The sequence below is a fragment of the Ursus americanus genome, chromosome 2 (genome assembly GCF_024610735.1).
Source record: "Ursus americanus isolate L20-20 chromosome 2, mUrsAme1.1.p, whole genome shotgun sequence".
Taxonomy (NCBI): Eukaryota; Metazoa; Chordata; class Mammalia; order Carnivora; family Ursidae; genus Ursus; species Ursus americanus.
In genome coordinates, this window is record NC_142128.1 from 60568129 (window position 1) to 60590770 (window position 22642).

The 22642-nt window shown below is 38.6% G+C and overlaps 1 protein-coding gene across 2 annotated transcripts in view; it reads right to left on the reverse strand.

Moving 5' to 3' along the window:
- Positions 1–22642, reverse strand: part of LOC148110635 (uncharacterized) — a 291435-nt gene that overhangs the window by 253984 nt on the left and 14809 nt on the right. The gene's annotated exons all lie outside the window — the stretch shown is intronic.

Consider the following 22642-nt stretch of genomic DNA (forward strand, 5'->3'; position numbering starts at 1 on the left):
ACCTTTTAGTTTTTGTTAAGAACTCAAAACAATTCATTATTTTACCACAACATACCATTCTGTATATTACCTCAAATAGAGCAGAACAAATTTTCAGAATTCTAGACTACTATTCCAAGAAGAGTTTGAGAGGCAACTGTGGTGCCTTTTCCTCAAAATTGTTCAAAGTATGGGTTATTCCATAATATAATGAGTATAATATCAAGGTTTTCTATGACCAGCTTAGTTTAAAAGACTCTGTCCCACCCTATAAATAAACTTTTGCCTACCACACCTGATTTAGATATAAGGATCATAATATCCACTGACCACAGGGAAAATGTCTTCCATTAGAAATACTCTAACCTTTCCACGCAGTAACATAAAGAATTTATACTGAAGTAATATACTAATAATTCTTCATAATATTTTTAACTTTTTCAGGAATATAAAAATCAGAAATGGCATTTTTAATTCATGTAGTTGTCTCCCTTTTGTTATTGGTTTGCTAATCTCCAATGGCTTACACATACAAAGGGAAGGTGTCTTAAGGCTGTATAAATACACTAGGTGACTCTGTACACTCCCCAAGTCTAAGCTAACATATCAATGCAGATGACTTTTAAATTCTACTTGTCCCTACTTTTTCTTTGATCTGTCTTCTGAAATCCAGAACTATATTTTCAGTTGACATGTCCAAATGACATTTCAAATTCAAGTCACACCACCCACCCTTCCCTAATCGTCCAAGAGAGACACTTTAGAGTTATTCCTTCCACATCCCAAGTAGTTCATTGGTCACCAATTTTTTTTAAAGATTGTATTTATTTATTTGTCAGAGAGAGAACAACCAGAAGGGGAGCAGAAGGCAGAGGGAGAAGCAGGCTCCCTGCTGAGCAAGGAGCCCAATGTAGGACTCAATCCGAGGACCCTGGGATCCTGAGCTGAAGACAGACACTTAACTGACTGAGCCATCCAGGTGTCCCGGTCACCAAATTTTTAAAAGCATTCAAAATGTTCAGGGGCAGCTGGGTGCCTCAGTCGGTTAATCGTCAGACTCTTGATTTCAGCTCAGGTCATGATCTCACGGTCATGAGTTCAAGCTCTGCATAAGGCTTCATGCTGGGCATGAAGCTCCCTCTCCCTCTACCCCTCACCCCATGCTAGCACACTCTCTCTCTCTCTAAAAAAAAAAAAAAAAAATTAAAAATAAAATAAAAAATAAAAATATTCAAACCAAAGTCTCTCAAACCAAATTGCTATTGCAGTCAACATAGGAGAGTGGTCCAGTATATGGATTTTGGCATCAGACAGAGCTATGTTTTAATCACCACTCTGCAACTACTCAATCTCTGTGCAGCTCAGTTTTAACCAGATGATGGGGATAAGAAAACCTATCCCATATGGTTGTGTGAGGATTTATAAATGTAACACGTGCTAAGGAATTAACATGATCCCCAGTTCAAAGTGAGATCATCATCCTCTTTTCTAGACTGTAATAAAAGACTACTAGTAGCCTTCCTGCTTTCTCTCTTCTTTTATTCCCTCCTCCATAAACTACACTACTCTACATGAAGACACAATTGCAGTATTCTTTTAATTAAAAGCTTCCTGGTTACCAAAGGAAAACAAAACTTTGTATTGGAGGAACGAAGCTGCCATCACTACAATCTAATGGTCAACCTTGGCACCACAGTGATGAAATCTGACACGTATTACCTCTTGATAAGATAAAATATCAGGAACTCAACATTACATGTTTTATATCAGAGCAACAGAAATGTTTCACTGGAATCTACTCAAGCCTGCAGGTCTAATTTACACATTATAGGAAATACAGAGTAACAAGCTGAACAACAAATCAGACAAACTGAGAAGGTAGAACATGAATAATTGGGCTGGTCTATTTATCAAGTTAGTGACACAAAAAAATAAGAGGGAAAGAAGGGACTATTCTAAATTAAAAGAGGTCAAGGACCTGAAGATGTACTGATGGTCCTGGATTGCATTCTGGTTTTGACAAACCAGCTATAAAGACATTTGGGGGACAATTGGGAATTTTTTTTTTAAGATTTTATTTATTTATTTGACAGAGATAGAGACAGCCAGCGAGAGAGGGAACACAAGCAGGGGGAGTGGGAGAGGAAGAAGCAGACTCACAGCGGAGGAGCCTGATGTGGGGCTCGAGCCCATAACGCCAGGATCACGCCCTGAGCCGAAAGCAGACGCCCAACCACTGTGCCACCCAGGTGCCCCAACAATTGGAAATTTTTAATATACCCTGAATAATAGACAATGTTAAGGAATTATTATTAACTTCTAAATATTTGATAGTGTTACTTGTTTATATAGAAAATGTTATTTTTTAGAGATGCAGACTAAATCATTTAGGTCTGAAATCATGATACTGGCAGTTTAAAGTACTTCAGTAATTAAAAACAGTAAAGTTTTAAAAACCCACAATCTTGAGTACATTACTATTGTTTATACAACAGTGTCACTAAAATAGAAATACAATGTCTAATAATATTATTATCATTTTGACATATAAGCCATATAAAAAGTTATTAGTGAGATGGCTAATTTTTTTCATACTAAATTTTCAAAATGCAATGTGTGTTTTATACATATAGCATGTCTCAGTTTGGGGTGGCCACATTTCAAGTGGCCAATAGCCTTGTGTAGCTATCATCTTCAGTACTAGACTGTGTGGGACTATATAAGGTAAAGTTCAAATTCCTTTAGAATGGCATAAAATGCTCTTCTTAGTCTGTTCCTAGCCTGTATTTCCAGCCCCATCTCCTGTCGTTTACCCTATACTTCAGCCATTCCCTAACATGCCCAGCTCATTCACCCATAGACCTTTACATAGACTACATCCCTCCAACAGACCGAGCCCTCTGCTCTTCTTAGTCTGAACAACTTCAACTCACTTGACATCAAAGATGTTCCTTTTGGGGCGCCTGGGCGGCACAGCGGTTAAGCGTCTGCCTTCGGCTCAGGGCGTGATCCCGGCGTTACGGGATCGAGCCCCACATCGGGCTCCTCTGCTATGAGCCTGCTTCTTCCTCTCCCACTCCCCCTGCTTGTGTTCCCTCTCTCGCTGGCTGTCTCTATCTCTGTCAAATAAATAAATAAAATCTTAAAAAAAAAAAGAACTAAAATTTATAAAAAAAAATGTTCCTTTTATTACATCTTATCATGGTAACTGCGATTCTTATAAAAGCTTATTACTTTCTGATTCTGACTAAATAATAGTGAGCTTTTTAACTGGAGAAACTGCCATAATCATTTTTAAAGATTTTATTTATTTATTTGAGAGAGAGCGAGAGAGCAGGAGCAGGGAGGAGGGAGAAGCAGGCTCCCCGTGGAGCAGGGAGCCCAATGTGGGCTCCATCCCAGGACCCTGGGATTATGACCTGAGCCGAAGGCAGATGCTTAACTGACTGAGCCACCCAGGCACCCCCATAATCATTTTTTAAAATTTAAATGTCATAATCATTTTTGTACTCCCAGCATGTTTGATGGAAGAAGGGCGGAAGGGAGGAAGGGAGGAAGACATAACCTCACACTGCAGGCTTTCCTTTTTATCACTAATCTGAGGCTTTTTGTTTTTTCCAGTTCTTCATAATTTTATTCCTATCTTACATAATCACAAAAACATAGGACACAAATACTTTTTAAATCAGAAATACCAGAATTAGGACATCATATTAAAGCATTGGCACCTTGAATGCTGAGATGGGGATCAGGGTAGCTCTAAAGAGTAAATAATCTGTGTGTGTGGGGGGGGGGTAACAGTCTTTTTTTTTTCTCTTTTCATTTTGTTTTTTAGAATAAAAGAATGACTAGTTGCATGCAGTTTGTGAACTTGTGCAAGTCAATTAACTTAGGCCTTTTACTATTTTATAAAATGAGGAGGTTGAATTAAGTGATCACCAAAATTGGTTTCAGCTTTAATCCTTTATGATTTTAGAGTTTCTCTATACCTATATATGAAACATTCATGACTGCATAAAAAAATTCACTACAATACCACTTTATGGGTAAAGAGAGGGGGGATTGAGTGAAAGCGATGTTGCTTCTAGGGCCAGAAGGAAAAAAATGGGTTTGGGCTACTGAATTCCCCTTATACCAGAGGAATCCCTTGCAACATTGCAGGTTGTTATCACTGTCTTTTCTCTCTAAGCCCATTCCCAGTTTTTGGCTAATATCTTCCACCCACTACATCATGAAACACTTCTGTGGCCAATGTGGCACCATTAATCTCTAAGACACACAGCTAAGGTGAGACACTGGGTTTCTAAGACGAGACAGTAGAGACTTCTCACAGTGTTCCCTCAGGCCTTCACGAAACCAGATATCCAGTGAGCAATGAATTAAGATACTTACTATGAAAGATAGGCAATTAAAGTTACTCCGGAAACAGACTCATAAACACAGGGAACAAACTGGTGGTTGCTAGAGGGAAGGGAGAGGGAGGATGGGTGAAATAGGTGAAGGGGATTAAGAGGTACAAACTCCCAGTTGTAAAATAAGTCACGGGGATGAAAGTACAGCATAGAGAATATAGTCAATAATATTGTAATAACTTTGTATGGTGACAGATGGTGACTACACTTATCATGGTTAAGTGCTGAGTAATGTATAGAATTGTTGAAACAATATGTTGGACATCTAAAATTAATGAAACATTGTATGTCAATTACACTTCAATAATAAAAAATTAATTAAAAATTTTTAAGTAATACAAATAAAGTGACTGCAAAGTAAGTTTGGTCACTGGGTTTTTTGTTTGCTTTCTTCAATGTTGGTTTTTTTTTTTTTTAATATGTCTCTGTTTTGATCACGCTTCCTGAAAGCAGCTGTTACACAGAATCTCTGTTCTAATAGTGAGGATTGGGGTAAAATCTTGGTAAGCCTGGTATGATAAGTCTGCAGCGCAATGAGATCTGTTCTGATAATATATGGTACCGGTAATTGTAAGAATTCCTTGTTGAAAAAAGTCACTTTTCTTCCTTTTAATGGTGAAAAAATGACTAAAGGCTGGAGCAGTGTTTCTCAATGTGTGGTCTGAGGTTTACCTACATAAGAATTGTTTGAGGAACTCAGTAAAAAGGCAAATTCCTGAACCCTACTCCAGACCTGCTGAATGCTAAATCAGAATCCTTTGTATGGGACCTGGAAATCCTGGTTTTTATCCATGGCCCCAGATGATTCTAAGGCACTGGGCTAAAGATCACCCAAGCACAAAGCACAAGCAGAGGTTCCTAGGCATTTCTGGAATAGGTGGTAAAAAAATAACTCTTGTGTTACTAGTTTTTGTTTTTTTTAATAAATTGGTTGCTCAATGCTAACAAAAACAAATTAAAATAATTTTTCATTTGTCCTTTGATTCAAGTACTCATGGGTCTTTGGCCTTGCCCTGGCCTTATTACTGCAGCACAGCATCATCAGTAAACAGAAAAATAAAAGACTAACAAGACACTAGCTACTCTATAAAATGGACCTCTTTCCCATTAGTTTGTGTACATAAGCTTTCTTTTTCATCCTTGGGAGGTATTATTCCTAATACTTGCAAAACAACCAGTCATGATCAGTGTGATGAAACCATAATTCATACAATTCCACTATGTTGAATCAAATTTCTGTGATGTGTAAGTATGCTTTAAGAGAAGTACCTGTATTTTATCCAATTTCTATCAAAAGACCATCAAATATCTTTATGTAACAATATAAATGTATTAATATATTTCTAGATATCTGGATATATTTAACATTACACAAACAGTCAATACATCTAGATTTTTACTAAAAATGCCCATGTTTCCTAATCATGTTTTTAAGCCTTCTTATGTATATATATTGAGTAGGCTCCATACCCAGCGTGGAGCCCAATGCAGGGCTTGAACTCACAACTCAAAATTCAGAACTTTCCTTATACTCATACACTAGTGCAGCAACTTCTGGCTTTGTGTTCTAGTCCTTGGGGAGCTGGCAGTTTTTGTCACTAATTTTAATTAACTTGATAATACCTTTAGTAAATTAAGGTGTTACAACCTTCCCAATGATATTTACATTTTAGTATCACTTCTCTACAGAATTATTAATTCTTGTTACTAGAGAGTGTCTTAATTTGGGTTCTTTCAGAAATGAACCCTGAGATAAGGATTTAAGTCCAAGTACTTGTTTTGGAGGCGACAGCAGGAAATTGTGGAGGAGCAAGGAGGAGAAGTGGAAACAAATAAAGGATGAGTTACCAGGCAATCTGCCACTGTGGGTAAATACTGCAAAATCTCTGTGGGGAGGTCTGGGCACCAAAGGAACACATACCTCAAAGCAGAACAGGATCTGGGGTATTTTTACACTAACCACCACCTGAGTGTTACTCCCAAAGGGGTATTTTCTTTGACATTCTCAGTCTCCCACACAACTGACAAAGTTGATTCAGAGAAAGTCTCAGACAAGGAAATACAGGGGCTGGCAGTTGGAAGTTGGGCCAGTGTGCCCTGAAGTTGAAGGACAAGGGGGATGGATGGCACCATCGGCAATATTTGCTACAGAGACAGAGACCATAATTTGAAGACATTTTGAAAGAAACCATTATTTTAGTCACTCATTATCCTACTTCAGACCCCACTTACATAAATAACTCCTTACATATAACTTTCTTTAGGTATACGTTACAAAATTAAAGTCAGAATGTGCATATTAAATTTATATTCTAATTGTCACATAATAATTTATCATCTATTTACATATGTCTTTATGTTCAGAAATTTCAATGTAAAGATGACATCATATACTTTCCTCCATGAATATTTTACTATTCATTTCTTCTGATGCCTCTGCTCCCAAAACCCACTGGGAGCCAGGCACTGTGCTCAGGGGCTGAGGAGGGATACGGAAGTGACTTTGAATGTTTGAAGAATGTACCACCATATATACAAATGTGTACTAAGTTCAATGTTAGAAACATGTTCAACTGGAAGAGATCACCCAGAAAATGGTAGTTAACTGAAGGCCATCAATGAAGGCCCAAACTGGGGGATGTCTTCTTTAGGTTTTGGAAGACAGATGGATGAGGATGAAGCTGTGAGGGCACACCAGGCCAAGAGAAAGAACCTGTGTAAAAGACTGAGGGGTGAGGGCTCACTATCGTTAGGGCGTGTGCAAATAAAGAGCATGAATAATTTATTTGACAGTTCTTCTCCTGTTGGATTTTTAAATTATTTTCCTCACTTTCTTGTTTCAGATAATTTTGTGAGGAACATCTCTATGCTTCCAGATTTTCATTTCCCTTAGATTATTTTTAAATCATGAACTTCTGAACTGGAATGACTTGGTCAAAAGAAATGCTCTCTTATCAGGAGATATGTCTTAACTGCAGTGTGGATAAGGGAATTTTTATTTAATTTAAATTCAATTAGCCAACATATAGTACCTCATTAGTTTCATATGTAGTGTTCAATAATTTATCAGTTGCATATAACACCCAGTGCGCATCATCTCACGTGCCCTCCTTAATGCCCATCACCCAGTTACCCCATCCCCCACCCACCTCCCTTCTGTAACTCTCAGTTTGTTTCCCAGAGTCAAGAGTCTCTCATGGTTTGTCTCCCTCTCTAATTCCTTCCCATTCAGTGTTCCCTCCCTTCCCCTATGATCCTCTGCGCTGTTTCTTATATTCCACATATGAGTGAAACCATATGATAATTGTCTTTCTCCGATTGACTTACTAGGGGAATTGTAAGCAAAATGATCCAGTGGCTTAAAGAATGTAACTCCAATGTAAAACAGAGCCTACAGAGGGTGATTCCTCCTTTCTTTCTCTTCTGTTTGGGCTCTTTGCCTTTTCCTGCAAGTTTTTACAGTGTGGTTCAGCTGTAGGGCCATGTGCTTGGCGACTCTATTCTGGCTGAAGGTGGTAAACAGAGCAGAAAACCAGAGTTAAGACTATAAATCATCTTGTGTTATAATAGAGCTCTGTTTTAAACTGCTTCTTTTTCAAAGAAGAAAAATTGCTATATAGACTAAATTGAGCTGGCAGCCAGAAAGCCATTTGTTGCCTTTTGTAAAAAGAAAAAATTTTAAATGACTTTCCAGACTATTTCAATTATTTATATTTTTTATTTCTAAAGCATTTTAACCAATATTTTTATGAAATGAGTTGTAAATTTTCTTTCTCCTCATCAAATGTTCAAAGTAAAAGAAACAAGAGAAAGAGAAAAGCCTCCTAAACCCTTTATCAATAGTTTTTGTGCAAATACTAGAAAGCAGGTTGGAGCAAATTACTTTATAATTTATACAACAAGTCAGATATAAAATTCGTGTCGATATGTAGGAAGAAGAACAATTTGAAGCAATATCACCAAAATCACAGCGTAAACCTGTTGTTGAAGTTTTAACTTAAATACTGAAAAAAACATGGTATATTTACCTAAACACTTATTTCCTTTACAGAGTTCAAGACTCAATACTTGATTTAGTTAGTCATACCACAGATACAAAGAAATAAAATCAAGTAAATAATCCTGATTCACACAATTCCTGGCTTTTGCACTCAGTTTTGTTTACTTTCTTGTTTTCAACTTTTCTGGATCATTTGCATACATGAATCCTTTACTGCTTCAGATGAAATTGCTTCAGGCCATTTCCTAAATGAAATTATGTAATATCTCTCACTCCTTTGATTTTTTTTTTACATCATTATTTCTTTTCAAAGTAGAGTAAGAAAACTATAACATAAAAAATGTTTCCACATAGGGTTATCTATTCCAGCTTTTATCCATGGATGAAATCATCTTTTGGGCCATCTGCTCCTTACTTTTAAGCAGAGTTATTTGAAAGAGGGGATCAGAAGTGTCAATTTCTAAATATCTCTCTCTCTCTTATTTTATTTAAACGTGCTCCTTGAGACAGAGAATCTCCGTAGTCACTCCTGGCTACCCAGACCTATGCTGGCAGCAGCCTATATCCTGCACATCTCAGACCCATTAAATGACACAATTTGGAGTCCTCAAAATTGGTGTCACCATCTGATAACTAATTCTTACTAAATGTTAAAGGTTATGGAGGCACTCAGCTGGCTCAGTCAGTAGAGCATGCGACTCTTGATCTCAGGGTTGTGAATTTGAGCCCCACATTGGGTATAGAGATTACTTTAAATAAATAAATAAAACTAAAGGTTTTTAATAGTTTAATGTAATCAGTTTCTATATTAGAAAGAGTATCACGTTTGGAATCAATGCATACTCTCATAATCTTGTTCCACCACTCACTCAGTTATCTGAACCCCCATTTTAACAGTGTAGTTTAACATTGTTAAGCACCTAGTATTGGCACTACTTTAGGTACTGGAGATACAAAAATAATTGAGAAAGACCTGGTCAATGCTCTCGAGCAGTTTGCCAATAATGAATGAAACATAAGAGTGAAAAAAAGACCATTTCAATACAATGTGATATGTAGAAATATACTCTGCAGGGAGGGAATGGAACTCCAATCATCTTTTGGAATTTTCTTCTTTTTCCCCAAAATGTTAAGCTTTGGTAAACACCTCTCAGAAAAGACAAGCTCCCCTCTTGCTGGAACTCTTTAAATCTTATTTGTCCTAGTTTAAAGATAACAGGTGAAGCAATTAGAAAGAAAACAAAAATACTAAGCATCCTTAGGGATCTCACTGAAGATTTAGGAAAGATTTATAATCCCTGTGTTAATAAACTAATTGCTACATTGGGTATACCTCGAAAGTAAGTGGATGAGATCTAATCTAACTATTAAAAACAAGCAGGGGAACATCTGATCCCTCACTTATTTACAGGTGAAAAAAATGGAGTTTGGAGATTTCAAGTGGTTTGTCCAAGACCACACAGTGAGTAAGAGGCAAAGAGGACCCAAAACTAAGTCTCTCAACTTTTCATTCATTCTCTCATTCATTCCTTTAATGAACACTTACAGAGTGAGTACATACAAACCGAGCAAAGCACTGCAGGCCTCTCTGCTCCTTCTCCTACTATTTAATGACGAATATCAACTGCATTTTATGACAGAGATGAAGAGTTAGTTTAGAGAGACCTTATTTATCTGAAGAGATGAGATGAACAAAATCTAAAAGCCTGAATTATTATGAAGCATGCAAGGTGACGTGAGTCCTCAGAGTAATACAATTAATGAGCCATCAAATGTTTACACTCAAATCAGAATCGTAGCTCGGTTGGGTGAGGATGGGTGACCTGAACTGTGCCTTTGATCTTAATCTCAGGGACAGAGAAGAGAGAAAAGCAGCAACAGGGAAACAGCTTTCGAAATAAAAGATTAAAAAGAAAAGGCTAAGGTAGAAAATTTGCTCCTGTTCACTAACAAAAAAGAGGATGGGAGATTTATTTTATGGGCCTTCTGTGTAAAAGTCTTACTTCTTCAGAACCCAACTACAATGCAACTGTTTTAGAATTCCTATTGAAATCACTTTAAGTTAAAAAAAAAAAGTATATGGAGGGGTGCCTGGGTGGTTCAGTGGGTTGAGCATCTGACTCTTGATTTTGGTTCAGGTTATAATCTCGGGGTTATGAGATCAAACCTCACATTAGGCTCTGTGCTGGGCATGGAACCTGCTTAAGACGCTCTCTGCCTCTCCCCCTAAACCTCTTCTTGCACACTCTCTTAAAAAACAAAAAGTATATGGAAAGAAAAAGTAGTCTCTGTAAATACTTTATCATAGTGTTTATTGAACTGTTCCTGGATGTGATTTGGTGGGTTTAACTGTCAGATAAAACTGGTGTGAGTCTTAGTAATAACTACCTTTCAACTCTAAGAAACTGGATTCCAACCGTAAATCCACACTGAGAGATGTGTTTGTTGCTTTTTGTATCTTTGGATATAAGAATTCTTTTTTTTTTTTAATTTAAATTCAAGTTAGTTAACATACAGTGTAATATTGGTTTCAGATGTACAATGTAGTGATTCAACACATTCAACACTCGGTACTCATCACAAGTGCATGCCTTAACCCCCATCACCTATTTCATCCATCCTCCCACCCACCTCCCCACTGTTAACCATCAGTTTGTTCTCTATAGTTATGAGTCTGTTTCTTGGTTTATCTCTTTTCCCCTATGATCATATGCTTTGTTTCTTAAATTCCATGTGACTGAAATCATATAGCATTTGTCCTTCTCTGACTAACTTATTTTGTTTAGCATAATACCCTCTAGTTCCATCCACACTGCCGCCAATATCAAGATTTCATTCTTTTTATGGCTGAGTAATATCCATTGTATATATATATACCACATCTTCTTTATCCACTCATCAGTCAACAGACATTGGGCTCCTTCCATAATTTGGCTGTTGTAGATAATGCTGCTATAAACATCATGCATGTATCCCTCCAAATTAGTATTTTCATATTCTTGGGGCAAATACCTAATAGTGCAATTGCTGGATCAGCTATTGGAATTCTTATAAGAACTTCCCCTCTGGTTGCTGTCCTTTTGATATAGAGACTTGTACATGCCCAACTGCCTGCTCGGCAACTGGTTTCTACAGATCCCAGATACGGTAAATTTGGGAGTTTCCATTTCTCATCCTTTTTCTACCTAAATATCCTTTGCAGAGTATGGTCATTTCACTGCTATACATTGTTAAATTTTGTTGTGATTAAATAGTCACCAAAAAAATAAAATAAAAACCACCCTAGTTAGAGTGAACACCAGTCAATGTCTCTAGTTCCCTTTAAACATAAAGGAAGTTCATGTTTGTTGTATACTACCCATGACATGAAAAAATAACCTAGGAGAAAAGTAAGGGCCACACATGTACCTGACTTTCTGTGAATTTCTCCTTTGCCAGGAAGAATATTAATACACCTATCTTGTTTTCTAAGGGAACTTGTACCTGAAAGGGGAAATAAGCAAAATCTGACTGGATAGAAATATTCAATGTTAATCCTTCCATGATGCAAATGGAAAGAGCATGACAATATTAATTCCATTTTTTAAAAATACCCTTTGGTTAATAATTTTCTCAGTGCACCACAGAAGACAAAGAAGTGTCATTGTCGGCCTCTTTGGGGAAGAAAAAAATGTTGCCTGGAATAAAGCTGCAATGAAACTCATCCACAGCTGTAAGGATGTTTCTAGGGAGTTCATGCCCAGAAACAGGTTTTTAAAGCTGGAGTGTGGAGTTACAGGGTAGCCTACAAATGTCCAGTGCACTTTTGCAAGTTACACCAAATTCAATGAATATATTTGGACTATAAATCATACAGGAATAGTTACGGCAACATTTCAACTTTATCTTCACCCAAATCTCTGATGAAATCAAGAATTGGACAAGTGCACATTCTTTGTTTATTTATTTTTTGGATTTGGAGGATTTTTGTTATTTTAATTTTTTGTTTAAACTGGTGCTTGGGAACCTCTTATGAGTTCAGCAATCGGTCAAGCACTGGGCTGGAAGAAGCTGACTTGGGCCCTCCTTCCTGACAAGTTTAGTTCCACAGATTACATAAATTCGGTGCATGCAAAAACCATTTGAGAAAGAGCCCTAGTGGCTGAGCACAGAGCAGATGGGCTAAGTCACCAAAATGCAAGCTTAGCAAATAGTCTTCAGGGGTGGCCAACCTCTGCTGGACCTAGTCCTCCTCACGACCTTATGACAAGAGTAATGCAAAGAATTTAGGCTACAGTCAGGCAAATCTCACTGCCTTCTTAAATATTCTACACAGTTGCAATATGTGAGTGAGAAAGGAGCTCCCCGCAACCTCCAGACCACTACGGGTGCTGTCCCTTGTTCAGCAGTATAGTTCATGGAAAACATCCCTCATATTAACTTCATTTTTGTAAATTCAGCTTGGAATGTGGGATTCATATAATGCAGCAAAGTCAGGCAAATGGATTCAAATTCTGAATTCAACCTCATTCTTACCAGCCACGCGACTCTGAGCAAGGTACTTGAACTCACAGAGTTTCCATTGTCTCATCTGCAGTTCAATTCGTACCATTAGATTCAATAAATATTGATGAAATACAGCGTTCTGTGCTAGGCCTGGGGGGAAGATAACAGATAGAGTGGATATGGGCCAGCCTTGGCAAGTTGGGGACAGTCGTGGGAGCCGTGTAAGGAGGCTGCTGAATTCCCACAGCGTGTTCAGAGGGCTCGAAGGCAAGTTGTCTGAGTACCACAACTTTCCAGTGCCAGGAATGGTTTTGTTCCTTATAACCCATCGTGGGCCACGAGGCAGGAAGGACTCACATGGCATTTTCTGAGCCCTTGGGAAAGACTGGTTGTTCTCCAGCTGCGGATGTCCTGAGACAGCCCAGAAGAAACCTTGCCAGGGGCTCTTGCCAAGTTTGGAAAAGCTCAGATCTGGATTCCTCCTCTAGAAACTACAACACATTTCTCTTTTGAGTAGAAGAAAGGAGAAAAAAGGGGGACCTGAGGGAGAGGGAACTTGACAAGTAAGCAGAGGGGATCTTCCCCTTTGGACGTTGAGAAAGGAAGTATAGCAAATCATCCCAGAGAGAGAAGAGAAGTAGAGAGGAGAACATACAGGCAGGCAAGGGCCCTGGGATTTTCTCTGACACTGGCCCCTTTGTAGAACACTGAGTCACTATCTTCTTATTTGTCCAAACATAGACTTGGGCCAGATTATTGTTCAGTTTTCTCCTGCTATGTCTTCCTAAAAATGCTTTCCTTTGGAATTAGCCCCACTTCCTTCCAGCAGTTTTATCACAAGGATCTTGTAACTTGCTTGGCTCTAGGGGAACAGACCTCAAGATGTCTTGGGGAGTCTGTGAACCCAGTGTCCAGTGCTTTCAGGGCATGTTGATGGGCTCATTCAGGACTCTGATGATAGAAAGTCACATGAATAAACTACCCCAATGCATACAATATAGATTTTCCGGCTGTGATGAGTGGGACTCTGGCAATATTTTCACTGCCCTTGTGGGTGTTATATGACCACATGCCTTTTTAACTAAAGAGACCAAGGACCAAGGTGAAGGAGGAGTTGCCTCATACATACTGAGAGCCCAATGATGAGCACACATTTATCATGATGGGCAGGATTGAACCCCAGAGACAGGTTGTAAAATAAACAAGTAAGAGTCAGTTACTTGGGTTCAAATCCTAGTTTGGCCTCTGCAGGCTTTTGAACAAATAATTTTGACATCTTTAAAGTTTAGTCCCACTTTCTCCCTGCCTCTCAGGATTGTTGGGACCATAACTGTAACAATCATTAGGGCTCTTCACAAATATTCTGAGGTGTTTTTTTCTTCTTTTCAGTCACATGTTAAGATTATACTTCCCCTTTTTCTCCTCTTCCCCACAAAATATAAGATGTGGACATATGACTTGATTTGCTAACGGGAAGTAAGCAAAAGCAGCCCATGTCACCTCTGAGCAGAAGTACAAGAGGCTATAGACAATTCTTTGTGAGTTGCCATGCACTGTTTTTCTCTGCCTAGAGACCAGCGAAGTTTCCATAGTGACTGTCAGCTTGAGTCCCAGAGTCCACAGCTTGACCCACAATGGTCATGTGGCTTGACTTTGTTGCTTTTGGCCCCTGATGTTTGGGGATAATTGCAACAGCAGGATAATCTAACTGATGTATTCTTAAGAGAGGCAATAATGATGAAAATTGGTTTTTGGGTTGTGAAAAAAATATACCATGTTCCATGGCCTCCATAGGGCCACAGTATATAAACAGGCACACAATACATTTGTGGTATTTACATTTCATGAGGGAGAGGAGGTGGGTAGGTGTTTAGGAAAAAAAAAATTCTAAAAAGCCTCCTTAAGGGTGCAATAATGAAAAAAAAGCTTGAGAAACACCAAAGTCTGTCCTGATTGAAGAGCAGCATATGAATAGTAGATCGTTTCATTTTTCTTAAAAGAGACTTAGAGAGGGCACTATATAATATACCATGTTTTATTTTTCCTGTCTATTATCTCCTACCTGGCTCCATGAAGGTCAAGAATTTTCCCTACTTTGTTAATTACTAAATCCCTAGTGCCTAAAATAGCCTTAGCACATAGTAGTTGCCCATGAAATATTTGCTGAATCAACGAATAAATAATTGAGACAGAAATGACTCCAACACCCTGAGCTTCCAAGCTTAATTGGAAGTTAGTCACATGTTGATGCTACATGGGGGAGAAAATTTACCCAGATCTGGGAAGGCTCCTGGGAGGAAACAGTATATAAAGTATGGCCTGAAAACTGAGAGGGTGGACAAACAAAAAGCAAAAACACAAGGTTTGGGACGAAATTAATTCCGCAAAAAGAGAAAAGACTCAGGCCAAAGGAATAGTATAAAGATTGCTCCAAGGCAGCAGATGAGTTGTATTTCATCGACAGAGATCTTTTGTTTGGCCACATAACTCACATTTAAAAAGAAGAATTTATGTTAGAAAACTGTAAATCCAGTTTCTCTTTAAAAATTCAAAGGGAGCCTAAATAAACCCTGATAACTGAAAGAGACCAAGGCACATTTAGGGCACCTGAAAATGTGCTGTGGCTAAAACATAATCTAATATGGACAGCAAAGTTGTAATAGTGTCCAAATCTTGAAGATCTTTGAATGCCGTCTTAAGGAGCTTGAACTTTATCTTGAGAACAACAAAGAGCCATTGAAGTGCTTTAAGCAAGTGAGTGATACACTTCTGTTTGTGTTCAAAGAAGATCACTCTGGCGGAAGTATGAAGAATGGACTGAAGTTGCACAAGACCAGAGGTTAAGTGACCAATACAAAGATAATCGCAGGAATCCACGCAAGACAGGATATTGGCCTTGATGAGTAAGCAGTACTGATGGCAGAGATTCTAGAGGCATCCATTCTCCCTTTTATCATTTTTAACATCACCCTCATTTGTTCGGGGTGGCATTATGCCCAATAAGACACCTCCCCAGATCCCTTTGTACAGCCTTGTCAATTTCTTAGACCAGCGTACTAGTCCTGGACTGTCTTCCTGCATATTGTTCACTAGGTAAGAAAAATAATTCTACTTTTTATCAATATGCATTCAATAGGGGTGCCTGAGTGGCTCAGATGGTTAAGCGTCTGGCTTCGGCTCAGGTCATAATCCCAGGGTCCTGGGATCGAGCCCCGCCTTGGGCTCCCTGATCAATGGGGAGCCTGCTTCTTCCTCTCCCTCTGCTCCTCCCCCTGCTTGTCCTCTCTCTCTCTCTCTGTCAAATAAATAAATAAAATCTTTTTTTAAAATATACGCATTCAATAAAATGCATCTGTAAGGAGACAAAATTAATAGAATTTAGTAGAATAGGACGTGTGCTTACTTTTTAGAGTAGTAAGTTTAGTACGTAGAGTACGTAGCACTGTCCAAGATAGAGGCAGGCAGCTAACATTAATTCCCTCCCCCTTCTTTCTTCTTGTCCCTAATTAGGAATAAGCACTTTTAGGTCAGAAACCAAAAATTCTGGTCTTCCTTTCATTTATTTAGTAACCAGCATGTGGAAAGTATCTTGAGAGCTTGTTTGGAGGTTCTAGCAGGGGAGCGCAGCTACTCGTATACCCTTGACCGAAGAACGGTCCTCCTCTATCGGGGAAGGTCGTCCTCTTCGACCGAGCGCGCAGCTTCGGGAGGGACGCACATGGAGCGGTGAGGGAGGAAGGGGACACCCGCCTAGCCAGCCAGATCAGCCGAATCAACCCTGGCGATCAATGGGGTGACAGATGTCGCAGCCAGATCGCCCTCACATCCCAGCATGTGGAAAGTATCTTATACATTGTACACAGCAAGCACTTGGTACTTGTTGTGGCTGATCCACTAGGAATTTTAATGAATGTTTAAACATTACTTAAGTATAGGGAAAGCAGTGTTTGTAGCAAATGCTTTCAGACAAACGCACACACACAAAAAATCCCAAATGGATTATTCAGGCTGATGCTGCTACATAAGATAATTGTAACAGGAGATTCTTTATTTCATTTTACTTAGCTCTCCTGGCAATCTGATCAGTTTGACTCAGTCATGGTGAAAGCAGAAATAAACTTCCTTTTTGAAGATTTTATTTTGATTAGATAATACTCTGGGTAATCTCTGATAATTAAAGAGGATATCAAAAATAGTAAGCAAAAATGAGAAAAGCACTGAGAAATATCAATAAACTATATGTTCTTCTCTTTCAACGCAGTTGTTCTATGTAAAGAGGGGTAAAGATTGCTTAGGTAAATTTGTCCTGATCTTTTTATTTTTTTTTTATTTTTTTATTTTTTTTTAAAGATTTTATTTATTTATTTGACAGCGATAGAGACAGCCGGCGAGAGAGGGAACACAGCAGGGGGAGTGGGAGAGGAAGAAGCAGGCTCATAGCGGAGGAGCCTGATGTGGGGCTCGATCCCAGATCGCCAGGATCATGCCCTGAGTCGAAGGCAGACGCCTAACGACTGCGCTACCCAGGCACCCTGTCCTGATCTTTTTAATGCCTGCTGAAAATAAAGTGAAATTAAAGCAAAAAACAGTTAAAAAGTAGTTATAAATATGATCTCAATTCTGTTGGGAAAACAATGATATATCTATGCATGTTAAGGAAAGCCATACAAGAGGACTGACAGGAAGTGCTAAGGGAGTATCTATTATGATGGAATGGGATCATAGTTGTATGTGATTCAGAATATATGTGTAAATTTCTTGTGATAGCATGTACCACTTTTATAATCAAGAAAAAAGATACTTATTAGAAAGGTTTTTATGCAACATTCCTTTGACTTGACAGAGTTGTATATGTGTCTATAACTGGCCTTGGAAAGTTGTTAGGGTGCCTCCTATCACTGTTGACACTGATCCCCTCTTCACAAGAATATGAAGAAGGGGGGAAAAAAGGAGGTGGGGACGAGGTTCCACAGTCAAGGGGACTAGAACAGAACCATGGACAGAAAGCACCCAAGATTAACTTTGAAAATGTGTATTAATAAATCAATAAATGCTTTGAGTTTGAACTCATAAAATTATTTTCATATATACAAATTCATCACACACAATAAAATAAAAGTATAATGTAAACAAACATGGGATGAACAGAGTCTGTGTATCGTCTTGCCACACTAAATAGTACATGGATGCTCTTCAGTAACTGGCGAGATCTAGTCAAATATAAATAAAGGGTACTAGAATGCCCTCAAACCGAAGTTCATTTATCTCAACTGGATGAGCAATTCTGTTTAGTAAAACTTCACCCTTTGTGTTAGCTAATCATATTTACCAGAGAAAAACACACTAACTGAAAAAATAAATGGACCTCTAAAAAGAAATGTGATCTTTCAAGCAGATCTGGTGAAACGTATTTGACTCACGTATATATTTTTTTGTCTTTGGGCACAAAGATTTGACAATTTATTATTTGCAAAGAATAAAACTACTCCTCCAGTGGAAAGAAATTCAATAAATATTAATTGATGAGCAAAATCTTGGGTTAAAAAAAAGGAGCTAACTAAATTTTCTTTCCTTGGGTAATAAAATAAGAATAAAAGAAACGACATTGTGTTAAGAACCCTGGATTGGTCTGACGTGTTTTGTTTTGTTTTTTTAAATAAGATTTTATTTATTAATTTATTTGTCAGAGACAGAGAGAGCACAAGCAGGCGGAGCAGCAGGCAGAGGGAGAAACAGGCTCCCCACTGAGCAGGGAGCCCAATGCAGGACTTGATCCCAGTATGCTGGGATCATGACATGAGCCAAAGGCAGACACTTAGCCAACTGACCCACTGAGGCATCACTGGTCTGACATTTCTCAGAAATTTGCTTTTCACCTCCCCCCTCTGCAAAAAAGCCACGTTAGGGAAGTGAGCTAAGAAAGCCAACTGTTATGCATATAGCAATGGCGTGATGGCCTTGCTGTGTGGAAAGCAGGAGCCTCAGAAGGTCAGGATAGCATGCAGGGGCTATAAAAGCAAAGCTGAAACCAAAAGTAGGGTGATCAAGTGAAAGGAGAATGGAAAGGACTGTCAAAGAGGCAGCATAAAATCAGATGCTATCAAACTTTACCACAGGAAGAAGAAAGGAAAGTCCTATCTGGATGGCGAATGACAAACCGTAATATCCAAAAAGAAATGGGGAAGAGAGGAGTCATATGTTCTCATGTGAATATCTAGATGGTTCCCAGATATGCTTAGTGTAAGCAGGATCATGTGATCACTGAGTTCTTCCCTCTCTGCTTGGCAAAAAAGATGGAAGTCTTGCCTCCAATTTCCACTTGATTTCCCTTTCTGCAACAATATAGCAGGCTGTTTATATCCAGGAGGGGGAAAAAACCCTAAGAATAAAAACAAACAGGTTATTAATTTGAAAAACCGAAGTGTAATTCTAGGGATTAAGCCATCTTGACTGCTAACGGAATAATTTTCCTGAACACTATGATGAAAAATGAAATGTATAGAAATTGATACTTCAAACATCGCGGTTGTAGCAAATCCTCTTCTTTGGTAAGAACTTTTTTTAAAGCAGTACTGATTTCATTTTGTTTTAGGTCATCCCAAAAACTTCCCACTGAAAATGGCTCGACTGTTGCTATCGCCAAAATGGCTTTCATTCTGTGACATTATTTCGTTTCCACCTCAAACGGTATACCGTGATTCATTTCTGGTACTAACCACCCTTGACGTTAAGGGCTCAGTCCTCCACAAGATGGCTCCCACTTGAGATGCCAGTTACAGCTTCAGGGTCCCCAGGCTACTGGAATTTCTGATTAACGGGCTACAAATCTGGGGAGTCATGACCCACTCAGGTTTGGTAATTCACTAGAATGATTGACAGAACTCAGGAAAGTGCAATATTTACTATCCCAGTTTCATTATGAAGGATATGGAGGACCAACCAAATGAAGAGACCTGTAAGGCGAGGAAGGGTCCCAAATACAAAGCTTCTGTGCCTTCTCCTCATTGAATCAGGGCACATCACCCTCTGGCACACGGATGTGTTCACCACAGTGCAAGCTCCTAATGAACTAAACTGCAAGTGGCCACAATAAAAAGCACATGGCTGGGTGCACTGGGAGATGACGCTGGAAAGATGATTGAGGCCATGCCATGGACGGGGGTGGAAGGGGGCTCTGAATTCTGTGCCGAGGAGTTTGAATATTATTCTTCAGACAATGGAGAGCCACCAAAAATTTCTGAAGAAGAATACTTCACTGTGTGTCGGTGCTTCCTCTTCTGTAGGTCTTTTGAGAGTTTGCAGACAAAAATGAAACCAATTAGATTACTGAAATAATCCAGACAACAAATGACAAGGAACCATGGTACGGAACAGTGCAGGAATACCAGAAAAGAGAACCCACGAAATTCATGGATTGTGGAGGCAGAAACAGGAGAAGTTGAAGATGATTCCCACATGTCTAGCATGCCTGAGCAGGAATATGGTATCACTGAAAGAAATGAGGAACTGTCCTAGTCTGCTCAGGCTGCTATCATAAAATACCAGACACTGGATGGCTTAAACAGACATTTATTTCTCACAGTTCTGGAGGCTGGGAAGTCCAGGATTAAGGTGCCAGCCAATTCCATTAGGATGAGGCCCATCTTTCTGGCTTGTAAACAGCTGTCTTCTTGCTGTGTCCTCACGTGAAAGGGAGAGAGAGGAAGCAAGCTCTCTAGTTCAGGAACAATTAGTATCATTTCCCATATTCTAAAACCTGGCATTGACATCACCCCAAGCATCCTCAACCATGATTCCCAAGGTATCCCTGACTTGACTCCTGCCTCTTTTTACAGCATCATTTGTTGTCACTCCTTTTCACTCTTCTCACTCAATCACGTTGAGATACATAGAATTCACAAATGGGTCACAGTATTTTAAGGTTCCCTGTTCTCACTCATGCTATTCCCTGTCTGGAATGCTCTTTTCATGTCCAACTTTTTTTTCCTTTTAATGATGCTCATCTTCCAAGGTTCAGTTGTGGTCGTCATCTCTTCGTAAAGCTTTGTGGGGACATATTTCACAGGCTACCCTGGGATGTCATGGTAAGAGTGTGTCATTCATCCATTAGTCTGTCTTTTCCGTGAGACTGTCAGTCCTTGACAGCAGGGATTCTGTTCATTCTGCTCTCTACCTCTAACACCTAATAGAATGTGGCATTTGACTACAGCTAAAGTGTTTTTTTAATTTCTTAAGTGTGTTCAGTTAGTTAACTGACTTCTCAATATTCAAATATTTGTGAGTGATTAATGTGCAAAACAACCCCTCAAGTGTTCTGCTTTTCTCTCCCATGTGCTGCACTTGTTATTTAAATGTCTATTTGAAAGGGCCAATGTCTAGACTGGTCAAAGCAGGCAAAAACAAAAATTCTAAATGTATTTCCTTTCAGGAAACATAATCTATTTTTAAAACAACTTTGTGGACAGTCCCTAGAGAACATAGTGGAATAGACAGTCTTTTCATGAATCACCTCACTAGGCTGATTCTCCGTGAAGAACACGGACGGTTTGTTTGGGATGAAAATACTAGAAAATGAGAAACGGAAAAATTACATGGACGTGGATAAATGAGCAAAGGATGCTGAACACTAAAAGGAATAATTCAAGTCAAGGAAAGACGATTTGGGCAGAAAAATCTAGAAGACATTAAATTAGGCATTTCATTTTGTTCCGATTATACTGTATTTTCTTTGATATTGTAAGTTCCTAACCCCATGACTGTTTTTATTGAACACTCACAGTGAATGAGGCTTTGTTCAGCAGGATTTAACAAAACACCAGTGTAAATCATTCAGCAAGCATGGCCAAAGGATCACTATACCAATAATTAATCAGGCTTTCTGCTCATTCTCCTTTCCAAGGGTTAAAGGTTAGAAGTATTATGTCTAATAAATTGAAATCTGCTGTATATCTGCTAGGTCACAAAGCATGCATTATAAAATAAAAACATGCCAAAACAAAAACCACTGGCCACTTGCATTATTTCCTAAAGCATTTCCAAACACATCCAATCTAAAAATAGATTTTTAAAACAAGCTGTTATCAATTTAGAAAGGAACACAAAGTTAAACTCTCTATAATCTTGAGCAAAAATAGAAGGTCATTAATTGTACAAACTGTAATTGAGCAAAACCTCATTGTGGCATCTTGCTTAACATCCTGAAAACAAAAAAATCCTCAATACCTATAATAACAGCAAAATGAATAACTTTAAAATGGGCTAGTATACCAACAACCACACACAAAAAAAACTACATAAACAAAAGATTTGCTGGGGCTAACTGGAAATACTGATAAATAAGAACTATGAAATTGAGTGCTAAGAATTAAAAGAATGCTTATGATTTCTGATTTGTTTGGGGATATGTGATGAGTCAAGACATCCTGATAAATTTTAATATTTTTGAGAATTGTTTTTATATATTATAGTAGATCATAATTTGGGGTTTAATTCTTCAATCTAAAACCTAACATTTTTCGAGCACCTACTCTATGTATCAGGAACTAGGTGAGTTAAAACAAAACCTGCTGTGGAGGAGCTCACACTCTAGTAGTGGAAACTGACATGCAACTAATTACAAAACTGGAGATCAACTGCAATGATAAAAATATCGGCCAAGAAAGGGATTCTCTCCCCCAGGTAGGTGGTCTAGATAAGCTGACAACTCCTCCAGAAGAATGACTGTAGACAGAAAAGCAGAAGACAGAACAAATGCTTTATCTCACAA